Consider the following 12,886-nt stretch of genomic DNA (forward strand, 5'->3'; position numbering starts at 1 on the left):
CCTTAGGCGCATGGGCCTTGGTGGGGAGGCGCCCCAGCCCACTTAGGGGCTGGTCCCTTCTCACACTTGGCCATTGTATGCCTCCGGGGCTGGTGGCCCCTCCCGGTGGACCCCCGGACCCCTCCGGTGGTCCCGGTACACTACCGGTGATGCCCGGAACACTTCCGGTGGCCAAAACCATACTTCCTATATATCAATCTTTACCTCCGGACCATTCCGGAACTCCTCATGACGTCCGGGATCTCATACGGGACTCCGAACAACATTCGGTAACCGCGTACATACTTTCCCTATAACCCTAGCGTCATCGAACCTTAAGTGTGTAGACCCTACGGGCTCGGGAGTCATGCAGACATGGCCGAGACAACTCTCCGGTCAATAACCAACAGCGGGATCTGGATACCCATGTTGGCTCCCACATGCTCCATGATGATCTCATCGGATGAACCACGATGACAAGGATTCAATCAATCATGTATACAATTCTCTTTGTCTATCGGTATGATACTTGCCCGAGATTCGATCATCGGTATCCCGATACCTTGTTCAATCTCGTTACCGGCAAGTCTCTTTACTCGTTCTGTAACACATCATCCCGTGATCAACTCCTCGATCACATTGTGCACATTATGATGATGTCCTACCGAGTGGGCCCAGAGATACCTCTCCGTTTACACGGAGTGACAAATCCCAGTCTCGATTCGTGCCAACCCAACAGACACTTTCGGAGATACCTGTAGTGTACCTTTATAGCCACCCAGTTACGTTGTGACGTTTGGCACACCCAAAGCACTCCTACGGTATCCGGGAGTTGCACAATCTCATGGTCTAAGGAAATGATACTTGACATTAGAAAAGCTTTAGCAAACGAACTACGCGATCTTGTGCTAGGCTTAGTATTGGGTCTTGTCCATCACATCATTCTCCTAATGATGTGATTCCGTTATCAACGACATCCAATGTCCATGGTCAGGAAACTGTAACCATCTATTGATCAACGAGCTAGTCAACTAGAGGCTTACTAGGGACATGGTGTTGTCTATGTATCCACACATGTATCTGAGTTTCCTATCAATACAATTCTAGCATGGATAATAAACGATTATCATGAACAATGAAATATAATAATAATAACTAATTTATTATTGCCTCTAGGGCATACTTCCAACAGTCTCCCACTTGCACTAGAGTCAATAATCTAGTTCACATCGCCATGTGATTAACACTCACAGGTCACATCACCATGTGACCAACATCCAAGAGTCTACTAGACTCAATGATCTAGTTCACATCACTATGTGATAAACACTCAAAGAGTTCTGAGTTTGATCATGTTATGTTTGCGAGAGAGGTTGTAGTCAACGGGTCTTGCCATATTCAGATCCCTATGTATTTCGCAAAACTTTATGTCATATCGTAGATGCTGCTACCATGTTCCACTTGGAGCTATTCCAAATTATTGCTCCATTATACATATCCGGTATCGCCACTCAGAGCTATCCGGATAGGTGTTAAGCTTGCATCGACGTAACTCTTTATGTCGAACTCTTTATCACCTCCATAACCGAGAAACATTTCCTTATTCCTCTAAGGATAATTTTGACCGCTATCTGGTGATCCACTCCTAGATCACCTTTGTACCCTCTTGCCAGACATGTGGCAAGGCACACATCTAGTGCGGTACTCAGCATGGCATACCGTTTAGAGCCTATGACAAAAGCATAGGGGACGACCTTCGTCCTTTCTCTTTCTTCTGCCGTGGTCAAGCTTTGAGTCTTACTCAACTTCACACCTTACAACTCAGGTAAGAACCCCTTCTTTGACTGATCTATTTTCAACTCCTTCAAAAACATGTTAAGGTGTGCGTTCTTTGAAAGTACCATCAGGCGTCTTGATCTATCTCTATAGATCTTGATGCCCAATATGTAAGCAGCTTTATCCAGGTCTTCCTTTGAAAAACACTCTTCAAACAACCGTTTATGCTTTCCAGAAATTTTACATTATTTTGGATCAACAATATGTCATCCACATATACTTATCAGAAATGTTGTAGTGCTCCCACTCACTTTCTTGTAAATACAAGTTTCTAGCAAACATTGTATAAACCTAAAAGCTTTGATCACTCCATCAAAACATATATTCCGATTTTGAGATGCTTGCTCTAGTCCATAGAAGGATTGTTGGAGCCAGCATACATTTTAGCATCCTTAGGATCGACAAAACCTTTTATTGTATCACATACAACTTTTCTTACGAAAACTGGTAAGAAAACTTGTTTTGACATCCATCTGTAAGATTTCATAATCGAAAAATACAGCTAATGCTATCATGATTCCGACGGACTTAAGCATCGCTACGGGTGAGAAATTCTCATCGTAGTCAACTCCTTGAACTTGTGAAAAGATTCTTTCCCACAAGTCAAGCTTCATAGACGGTAACATTACCGCCCACGTCCGTCTTCTTCTTAAAGATCCATTTATCTCTATGGCTTGCCGATCATCGGGCAAGTCCACCAAAGTCCATACTTTGTTCTGATATATGGATCCTATCTCAGATTTCATGGCTTCTAACCATTTGTTGGAATACGGGCCCACCATCGCTTCTCCATAGATCGTAGGTTCATTGTTGTCTAACAACATGATATCTAAGACAGGATTACCGTACCACTTAGGAGTAGTACATATCCTTGTCGACCTACGAGGTTCGATAGCAACTTGATCCGAAGCTTCATGATCACTATCATTAACTTCCTATTCAACAGACGTAGGCGCCACAGAAAACATCTTTCTGTGTTGCGTCACTCTCTGGTTGAAGTAAAGGTTTGACAACCTCATCAAGTTCTATCTTCCTCCCACTCAATTCTTTCGAGAGAAACTCCTTCTCGAGAAAGGACCCGTTCTTAGCGACAAACAATTTGCCCTCGGATCTGAGATAGAAGGTATACCCAACTGTCACCCTTGGGTATCCTATGAAGATGTGTTTGTCCGCTTTGGGTTCGAGCTTCTCCGGCTGAAGCATTAAGCATCGCAGCCCCAAACATTAAGAAATGACAACTTTGGTTTCTTGCCAAACCATATTCTTATGACGTCGTCTCAACAGACTTAGATGGTGTCCTATCTAAAGTGAATGCAACTGTCTCTAACGCATAACCTCAAAATGAAAATGGTAGATTGGTAAGAGACATCATAGATCACACCATATCTCATAGGGTTCGATTACGACGTCCGGACACACCATTACCTTGTGGTGTTCCAGGTGGCTTCAACTGTGAAACAATTCCACAATGTCTTAAGTGATTGCCAAACTCATAACTCAGAAAATCCCCTTTTGATCAGATCGTAGGAACATGATCTTCTTTGTTATGATGATTCTTAACTTCACTCTGAAATCGCTTGAACTTTTCAAACGTTTCAGACTTGTGCTTCATTAAGTAAATATACCTATATCTACTCAAATCGTCAGTGAAGATGAGAAAATAGCGATATCCACCGCACGCTTCAGTTCTCATTGGATCACACGCATCGGCATGTATGATTTCCAACAAGTCACTTGCCCGTTTCATTGTACCTGAAAACGGGGTCTTAGTCATCCTTCCCATGAGGCATGGCTCGCATGTGTCAAGCGATTCAAAATCAAGTGACTCCAAACATCCATCAATATGGAGTTTCTTCATGCATCTTACGCCAATATGACCTAAGCGGCAGTGCCACAAGAAAATGGTACTATCATTATTAACTCTACATCTTTTGGCGTGAACATGTGTATCACCACGACCGAGATTCAATGAACCATTCACATAGGGTGCATGACCATGAAAGGTATCATTCATGTAAACAGAATAACCATTATTCTCTAACTTAAATGAATGACCGTATTGCAATGAACATGATCAAATCATATTCATGCTCAACGTAGACACCTGATAACATTTATCTAGGTTCAATACTAATCCCGAAGGCAGATGGAGCGTGCGATGGTGATCTCATCAACTTTGGAAACACTTCCAACACACATCGTCACCTCACCCTCAGCCAGTCTCCGTTTAGTCGTAGCTTTTGCTTCAAGTCACCAATAATAGTAACTGAACCGGTATCCAATACCCAGGTGCTACCGTACTAGTGAGGTACACATTAATAACACGTATATACTTTGTTGAAGTTTCCAGCCTTCTTATCTACCATGCATTTGGGGTAATTCCGCTACCAGTGACCGTTCCCCTTACAATAGAAGCACTTAGTCTCGGGTTTGGGTTCAACCTCGGGTTCCTTCACTTGAGCGGCAACTGGTTTGCCATCCATATGAAGTTTCCCTTCTAGCCCTTGCCCTTCTTGAAACCAGTGGTCTTGTTAAACCATCAACACTTGATGCTCCTGCTTGATTTCTACCTTTTTCGGTCTCAAGCACCGCGAACAGCTCTGGGATCAACTCCATCCCTTGCATGTCATAGTTCATCACGAAGACCTAGTAGCTTAGTGATAGTGTCTAGAGAACTCTATCAATCACTATCTTATCTGGAAGTTTAACTCCCACTTGATTTAAGTGATTGTAGCACCCAGACATTCTGAGCACATGCTCACTAGCTGAGCTATTCTCCTCCATCTTGTTGGCAAAAGAACTTGTCAGAGGTCTCACACCTCTCAACACGGGCATGAGCCTGAAATCCCAATTTCAGCTCTTGGAACATCTCATATGTTCTATGGCGTTCAAAACGTCATTGGAATCCCGATTCTAAGCCGTAAAGTATGGTGCACTAAACTATCAAGTAGTCATCAGGATGTGTCTGTCAGGTGTTCACAACATCCACAGACAATGTTGTAGGGGTTTGCACATCGAGCGGTGCATCAAAGACGTAAGCCTTCTGTGTAGCAGTGAGGACACTCCTCGGACTACAGACCTAGTCCGCATCATTGCTTACAATATCTTTCAACTTAATCTTTCTCTAGGAACGTATTGAAACAGGGAGCTACAACGTGAGCTATTTATCTACAACATATTTGCAAAGACAATTCAGACTATGTTCATGATAATTGAGTTCATCTAATGAACTCCCACTCAGATAGACATCCCTCTAGTCATCTAAGTGAAACATGATCCGAGTCAACTAGGCCGTGTCCGATCATCACGTGAGACGGACTAGTCAACATTGGTGAACATCTTCATGTTGATCGTATCTTCTATATGACTCATGCTCGACCTTTCGGTCTTCCGTGTTCCGAGGCCATGTCTGTACATGCTAGGCTCGTCAAGTTAACCTAAGTGTATTGCGTGTGTAAATCTGGCTTACACCCGTTGTATTCGAACGTTAGAATCTATCACACCCGATCATCACGTGGTGCTTCGAAACAACGAACCTTCGCAACGGTGCACAGTTAGGGGGAACACTTTCTTGAAATTATTACGAGGGATCATCTTATCTAAGCTACCGTCGTTCTAAGCAAATAAGATGTAAAACATGATAAACATCACATGCAATCAAATAGTGACATGATATGGCCAATATCATTTGCTCCTTTTGATCTCCATCTTTGGGGCTCCATGATCATCGTTGTCACCGGCATGACACCATGATCTCCATCATCATGATCTCCATCATCGTGTCTTCTTGAAGTTGTCTCGTCATCTATTACTTCTACTACTATGGCTAACGCTTTAGCAATAAAGTAAAGTAATTACATGACGTTTAAGTTGACACGCAGGTCATAAATAAATTAAGACAACTCCTATGGCTCCTACCGGTTGTCATACTCATCGACATGCAAGTCGTGATTCCTATTACAAGAACATGATCAATCTCATACATCACATATATCATTCATCACATCCTTTTGGCCATATCACATCACAAGGCATATGCTGCAAAACAAGTTAGACGTCCTCTAATTGTTGTTGCAAATTTTTACGTGGCTGCTATAGGTTTCTAGCAAGAACGTTTCTTACCTATGCCAAAACCACAACGTGAATTGCCAATTTCTATTTACCCTTCATAAGGACCCTGTTCATCGAATCCGATCCGACTAAAGTGGGAGAGACAGACACCCGCTAGCCACCTTATGCAACTAGTGCATGTCAGTCGGTGGAACCAGTCCCACGTAAGAGTACGTGTAAGGTTGGTCCGGGCCGCTTCATCCCACGATGCCGCCGAATCAAGATAAGACTAGTAACGGCAAGTAAATTGACAAAATCGACACCCACAACTGCTTTGTGTTCTACTCGTGCATAGAAACTACGCATAGACCTAGCTCATGATGCCACTGTTGGGGAACGTAGCAGAATTTAAAATTTTCTACGCATCACCAAGATCAATCTATGGAGTAATCTAGCAATGAGGGGAAGGATAGTGCATCTACATACCCTTGTAGATCGCTAAGCAAAAGCGTTCAAGTGAACGGGGTTGATGGAGTCGTACTCGTCGTGATCCAAATCACCGATGATCCTAGTGCCGAACGGACGACACCTCCGCGTTCAACACACGTACGGCCCGGTGACATCTCCTACGCCTTGATCCAGCAAGGGGAGAAGGAGAGGTTGGGGAAGACTCCATCCAGTAGCAGCACGACGGCGTGGTGGTGGTGGAGGAGCGCGGGACTCCAGCAGGGCTTCACCAAGAACTACGAGAGACGAGGAGGAAGAGGGGTAAGGGCTGCGCCAACAGGGGAAGGAACTTTATCTGTTGGGCTGCCCCTTTGCCTCCACTATATATAGGGGGAGAGGGAGGGTTGCGCCCCCACCTAGGGTTTCCACCCTAGTGGTGGCGGCAACCCCAATCCCCATCTGGGGTGGCGGCCAAGTGGGGGGGAGAGGGAGGCGCACCAGGCATGGGCCTTAGGGCCCATCTGCCCTTAGGGTTTGCCCCCTCTCCTCTCTAGGCGCATGGGCCTTGGTGGGGAGGCGCCCCAGCCCACTTAGGGGCTGGTCCCTTCTCACACTTGGCCCATGTATGCCTCCGGGGCTGGTGGCCCCTCCCGGTGGACCCCCGGACCCCTCCGGTGGTCCCGGTACACTACCAGTGATGCCCGGAACACTTCCGGTGCCCAAAATGATACTTCCTATATATCAATCTTTACCTCCGGACCATTCCGGAACTCCTCGTGACGTCCGGGATCTCATCTGGGACTCCGAACAACATTCGGTAACCACGTACATACTTTCCCTATAACCCTAGCGTCATCGAACCTTAAGTGTGTAGACCCTACGGGCTCGGGAGTCATGCAGACATGACCGAGACAACTCTCCGGTCAATAACCAACAGTGGGTTCTGGATACCCATGTTGGCTCCCACATGCTCCACGATGATCTCATCGGATGAACCACGATGTCAAGGATTCAATCAATCCCGTATACAATTCCCTTTGTCTATCGGTACGATACTTGCCTGAGATTCGATCGTCGGTATCCCAATACCTTGTTCAATCTCGTTACCGACAAGTCTCTTTACTTGTTCCGTAACACATCATCCCGTGATCAACTCCTTGATCACATTGTGCACATTATGATGATGTCCTATCGAGTGGGCCCAGAGATACCTCTCCGTTTACACGGAGTGACAAATCCCAGTCTCGATTCGTGCCAACCCAACAGACACTTTCGGAGATACCTGTAGTGTACCTTTATAGCCACCCATTTACGTTGTGACATTTGGCATACCCAAAGCACTCCTACGGTATCCGGGAGTTGCACAATCTCATGGTCTAAGGAAATGATACTTGACATTAGAAAAGCTTTAGCAAATGAACTACACAATCTTGTGCTAGGATTAGGATTGGGTCTTGTCCATCACATCATTCTCCTAATGATGTGATCCCGTTATCAACGACATCCAATGTCCATGGTCAAGAAACTGTAACCATCTATTGATCAACGAGCTAGTCAACTAGAGGCTTACTAGGGACATGGTGTTGTCTATGTATCCACACATGTATCTGAGTTTCCTATCAATACAATTCTAGCATGGATAATAAACGATTATCATGAACAATGAAATATAATAATAATAACTAATTTATTATTGCCTCTAGGGCATATTTCCAACAATTATAAACATGGGTCTCATGACCCAGCATTCAAGTCATACAAGCAACAAGCACAGGCGGAAGCATAAACATTTCTGAGTACAGACATCTGAAAAGAAAGAAGGCTAGGAAGCCTGTCTATCTATAAGACCCTCCAAAGGAGCAAGACCTCTGTCTGGGATTCCCAAGCTAATTGTCGAAGCTCACTTTTCATCGGGTTTGGCAATTCTAGCAGCTTCATCACAGAAGTAAATAATATGCCCATCAATATGTTGTACCAAGAGATCTTTAACCATAGCAACACTAGGTTCTACTTTAATTAGTTCAGCAGGTTTAGGTGCTCTAATATTACTTTTGCGAACCACAGTTGAAACCTTAGCATGTTCCTTTATCTTAACAGAGAAAGGTGGGTTTTCAATATAAGTAGTAGGCACAACTGGATCAACATTGTAAATATTAGTTTCATCCTTAGCTATGTCGGGTTCTTTAATTTGTTCTTTGATAGGTGGGTGATATTTAAACCACTTATCCTTAGGGAGATCAACATGAGTAGCAAATGATTCACAAAAGGAGGCTACTATCTCAGAGTCAAGTCCATATTTAGCGCTAAACTTGTGACAAGCATCGGTATTCATAAAAGATTTAACACAATCAAATTCAAGCTTAATACCTGACTCTTTACCTTCGTTGAGTTCCCAATCTTTAGAGTTGCATTTAATTCTTTCTAAAAAAATCCCACCTGAATTCAATAGTATTTTTCATAAAAGAACCGATACAAGAAGTATCGAGCATGGATCAATCATCATGAGAAAGCCGAGCATAAAAATTCTGAATAATAATTTTTCTTGAGAGCTCATGATTGAGGCATGAATATAACATTGACTTAAGCCTCCCCCAAGCTAGAGTGATACTTTCTCCTTCACGAGGCCAAAAATTATATATATAATTTCGGTCACGATGAACTAGATGCATAGGATAATTTTTTTGGTGAAATTCCAATTTCAATCGATTCCAATTCCAAGATCCAATATCATCGCATAGCCTATACCATGCCAATGCTTTTCCCTTAAAAGATAAAGGGAAAACCTTCTTCTTAGCTTCATCTCCGGGCAAACCTGCAAGCTTAAATAATCCACAAATTTCACCCACATATATTAAGTGCGTATCAGGATGTTCAGTTCCATCTCCTGCATAAGGATTAGCTAGCAGTTGTTCAATCATACCCGAAGTAATTTCATAACCAATATTTTTAGTAGGTGCAGTAGGTTGAGGGTAGCTAATTGTGGTTCCGGTCGAGGTGAAGATACCCCGAACAAACCCCTCAAAGGATGATTCTCCATAGTAACAAGTGGTAATAAATTTCAGCATGTAGTAATAATTTCCCCTTACCAATTTCCACTTACCAAGAGCACTTCACTCCCCGACAACGGCGACAGAAAAGAGCCTTGATGACCCACAAGTATAGGGGATCAATCACAGTCCTTTCGATAAGTAAGAGTGTCGAACCCAACGAGGAGCAGAAGGAAATGACAAGTGGTTTTCAGCAAGGTAATCTCTACAAGCACTAAAATTGTCGGTAATGAGTAGTTTGATAGCAAGATAATTTGTAACAAGCAAGTAACGATAAATAAAGTGCAGAAAGGTAGCCCAATCCTTTTGAGGCAAAGGACAGGCCAAAACGGTCTCTTATGATAAGCAAAGTGTTCTTGAGGGTACACGGGAATTTCATCATATCACTTTCATCATGTTGGTTTGATTTGTGTTCGCTACTTTGATAATTTGATATGTGAGTGGACTGGTGCTTAGGTGTTGTCCTTACTTGAATAAACCTCCTACTTATGATTAACCCCCTCGCAAGCATCCGTAACTACGAGAAAAGTATTAAGATAAAATCTAACCATAGCATTAAACTTTTGGATCCAAATCAGTCCCTTACGAAGTAGCGCATAAACTAGGGTTTAAGTTTCTATCACGCTAGCAACCCATCATCTAATAACTACTCCACAATGCATTCCCTTAGGCCCAAATATGGTGAAGTGTCATGTAGTCGACGTTCACATGACACCACTAAGGGAATCACAACATACATATCATCAAAATATCGAACACATATCAAGTTCACATGATTACTTGCAACATGACTTCTCCCGCGACCTCAAGAACAAAAGTAACTACTCACAAATAATAACCATGCTCAAGATTAGAGGGGTATTAAATAACACAATGGATCTAAACATATAATCTTCCACCAAATAAACCATATAGTAATCAACTACAAGATGTAATCAACACTACTAGTCACCCACAAGTACCAATCTAAGGTTCCAGTACAAATATTGAACACAAGAGATGAACTAGGGTTTGAGAGAAGATGGTGCTCTTGAGGATGTTGATGGAGATGGCCCTCCCAAATATGGGAGAGTTGTTGGTGATGACGATGACGATGATTTCCCCCTCCTGGAAGGAAGTTCTCCCGACGGAATCGCTCCGCCGGAGGGTAAAAGTGCTCCTGCCCAAGTTCCGCCTCGAGATGGTGGTGCTTCGTCCGAAAGTCCTCCTGTTATTTTTTTTCTGGGTCAAAATGACTTGTCTACCAGAAGAAGGGCACCGGAGGTGGGCCGAGGAGGCACAACCCACCAGGGCGCACCTAGGGGCCCTAGCGCGCCCAGGAGGGTTGTGTCCACCTGGTGGGCCCCCTTTGGTAGTTATTTGCTCCAATAATTCTTAAATATTCCATAAAAAATCTTCGTGAAGTTTCAGCTTATTTGGAGATGTGCAGAATAGGTAACTTTGACGTAGCTTTTTTAGGTCTAGAATCCAGCTGTCGGTATTCTCCCTCTTTGTGTAAAACTTGCATAACATGAGAGAAAAGGCATTATAAATACTCCAAAACATATTATTATGCATAAAAACATTATAAAATAACAGTAGGAAAATATGATGCAAAATGGACGTATCACACGCCATCCTTTTTTATTGGTAATGGCAGTTGGCGGGCGTTAGTTGTAAAACAAGATCAAATGACAACAGTTTTTAAACGAAAATTTCCTTCTCACAGAGAAGCTACCATGTCACCCTAAGAAACTACCACATTTTCCCTCTCCCTCTCAACTAAAACTATGAGGCGGACGTTCGCAAATGCCACCCTCCTTGGCAAACGCTTACCAGTTATGGACTGCTGGGGAACGTAGTATTTCAAAATTTTTGCCTACGATCACGCAAGATCTATCTAGGAGAAGCATAGAAACGAGCAGGGAGAGTGTGTCTACGTACCCTCATAGACCAAAAGCGGAAGCGTTTAGTAACGCAGTTGATGTAGTCGAACGTCTTCGCGATCCAACCGATCCAAGTACCGAACGTACGGCACATCCGCGATCAGCACACGTTCAGCTCGGTGACGTCCCTCGAACTCTTGATCCAATTGAGGCCGAGGAAGAGTTCCTTCAGCATGACGGCGTGGCGACGGTGATGATGAAGTTACTGGCGCAGAGCTTCGCCTAAGCACTACGACGATATGACCAGGGTGTGTAACTATGGAGGGGGGCACCGCACACGGCTAAAAGATCAACTTGTGTGTTCTAGGGTGCCCCCTTGCCCCCGTATATAAAGGAGGGAGGGGGAGGCCGGCCGGCCCTAGGGGCGCGCCCAAGGAGAGAGAGTCCTACTAGACTTACCAATCCTAGTAGGATTCCTCCACAAGGAAGAGGGGGGGAAGGAAGGAGAGGGAGAGGGAGTAGGGAAGGGGGGCCCCGCCCCCTTCCCTTGTCAAATTCGGACTACAAGGGGGGGGCTGCCCTGGCTGCCCTCCTCTCTCTCCAACAAGGCCCATGGTGGCCAATTAGTTCCCGGGGGGGGGGGATTTCCGGTAACCCCTCCGGCAATTCGGTTTTACCCGAAACTATCCGGAACACTTCTGGTGTCTGAATAACATGGTACAATATATCAATCTTTATGTCTCGACCATTTTGAGACTCCTCTTCATGTTCGTGATCTCATCGGGGACTCCGAACAACCTTCGGTTATCAAATCACATAAACTCATAATACAAATCATCATCGAACGTTAAGCGTGCGGACCCTACGGGTTCGACAACTATGTAGACATGGCCTAGACACATCTCCGGTCAATAACCAATAGTGGAACCTGGATGCTCATATTGGCTCGATTCTACAAAGATCTTTATCGGTCAAACCGCATAACAACATACGTTGTTCCCTTTGTCATCGGTATGTTACTTGCCCGAGATTCAATCGTCGGTATCATCATACCTAGTTCAATCTCGTTACCGGCAAGTCTCTTTACTCGTTCCATAATGCATCATCCTGTAACTAACTCATTAGTCACATTGCTTGCGAGGCTTATAGTGATGAGCATTACCGAGAGGGCCCAGAGATACCTCTCCGACATTCGGAGTGACAAATCGCAATCTCGATCTATGCCAACTCAACAAACATCATCGGAGACACCTGTAGAGCATCTTTATAATCACCCAGTTACGTTGTGACTTTTGATAGCACACTAAGTGTTCCTTCGGTATTCGGGAGTTGCATAATCTCATAGTCATAGGAATATGTATAAGTCATGAAGAAAGCAATAACAATAAACTAAACGATCATAGTGCTAAGCTAACAGATGGGTCTTATTCATCACATCTTTCTCTAATGATGTGATCCCGTTTATCAAATGACAACACATTTCTATGGCTAGGAAACTTAACCATCTTTGATTAACGAGCTAATCAAGTAGAGGCATACTAGGGACACTTTGTTTGTCTATGTATTCACACATGTACTAAGTTTCCGGTTAATACAATTCTAGCATGAATAATAAACATTTATCATGATATAAGGAAATATAAATAACAACTTTATTACTGC

The sequence above is a fragment of the Triticum aestivum genome, chromosome 1A (genome assembly GCF_018294505.1).
Source record: "Triticum aestivum cultivar Chinese Spring chromosome 1A, IWGSC CS RefSeq v2.1, whole genome shotgun sequence".
In the NCBI taxonomy this organism is placed as follows: Eukaryota; Viridiplantae; Streptophyta; class Magnoliopsida; order Poales; family Poaceae; genus Triticum; species Triticum aestivum.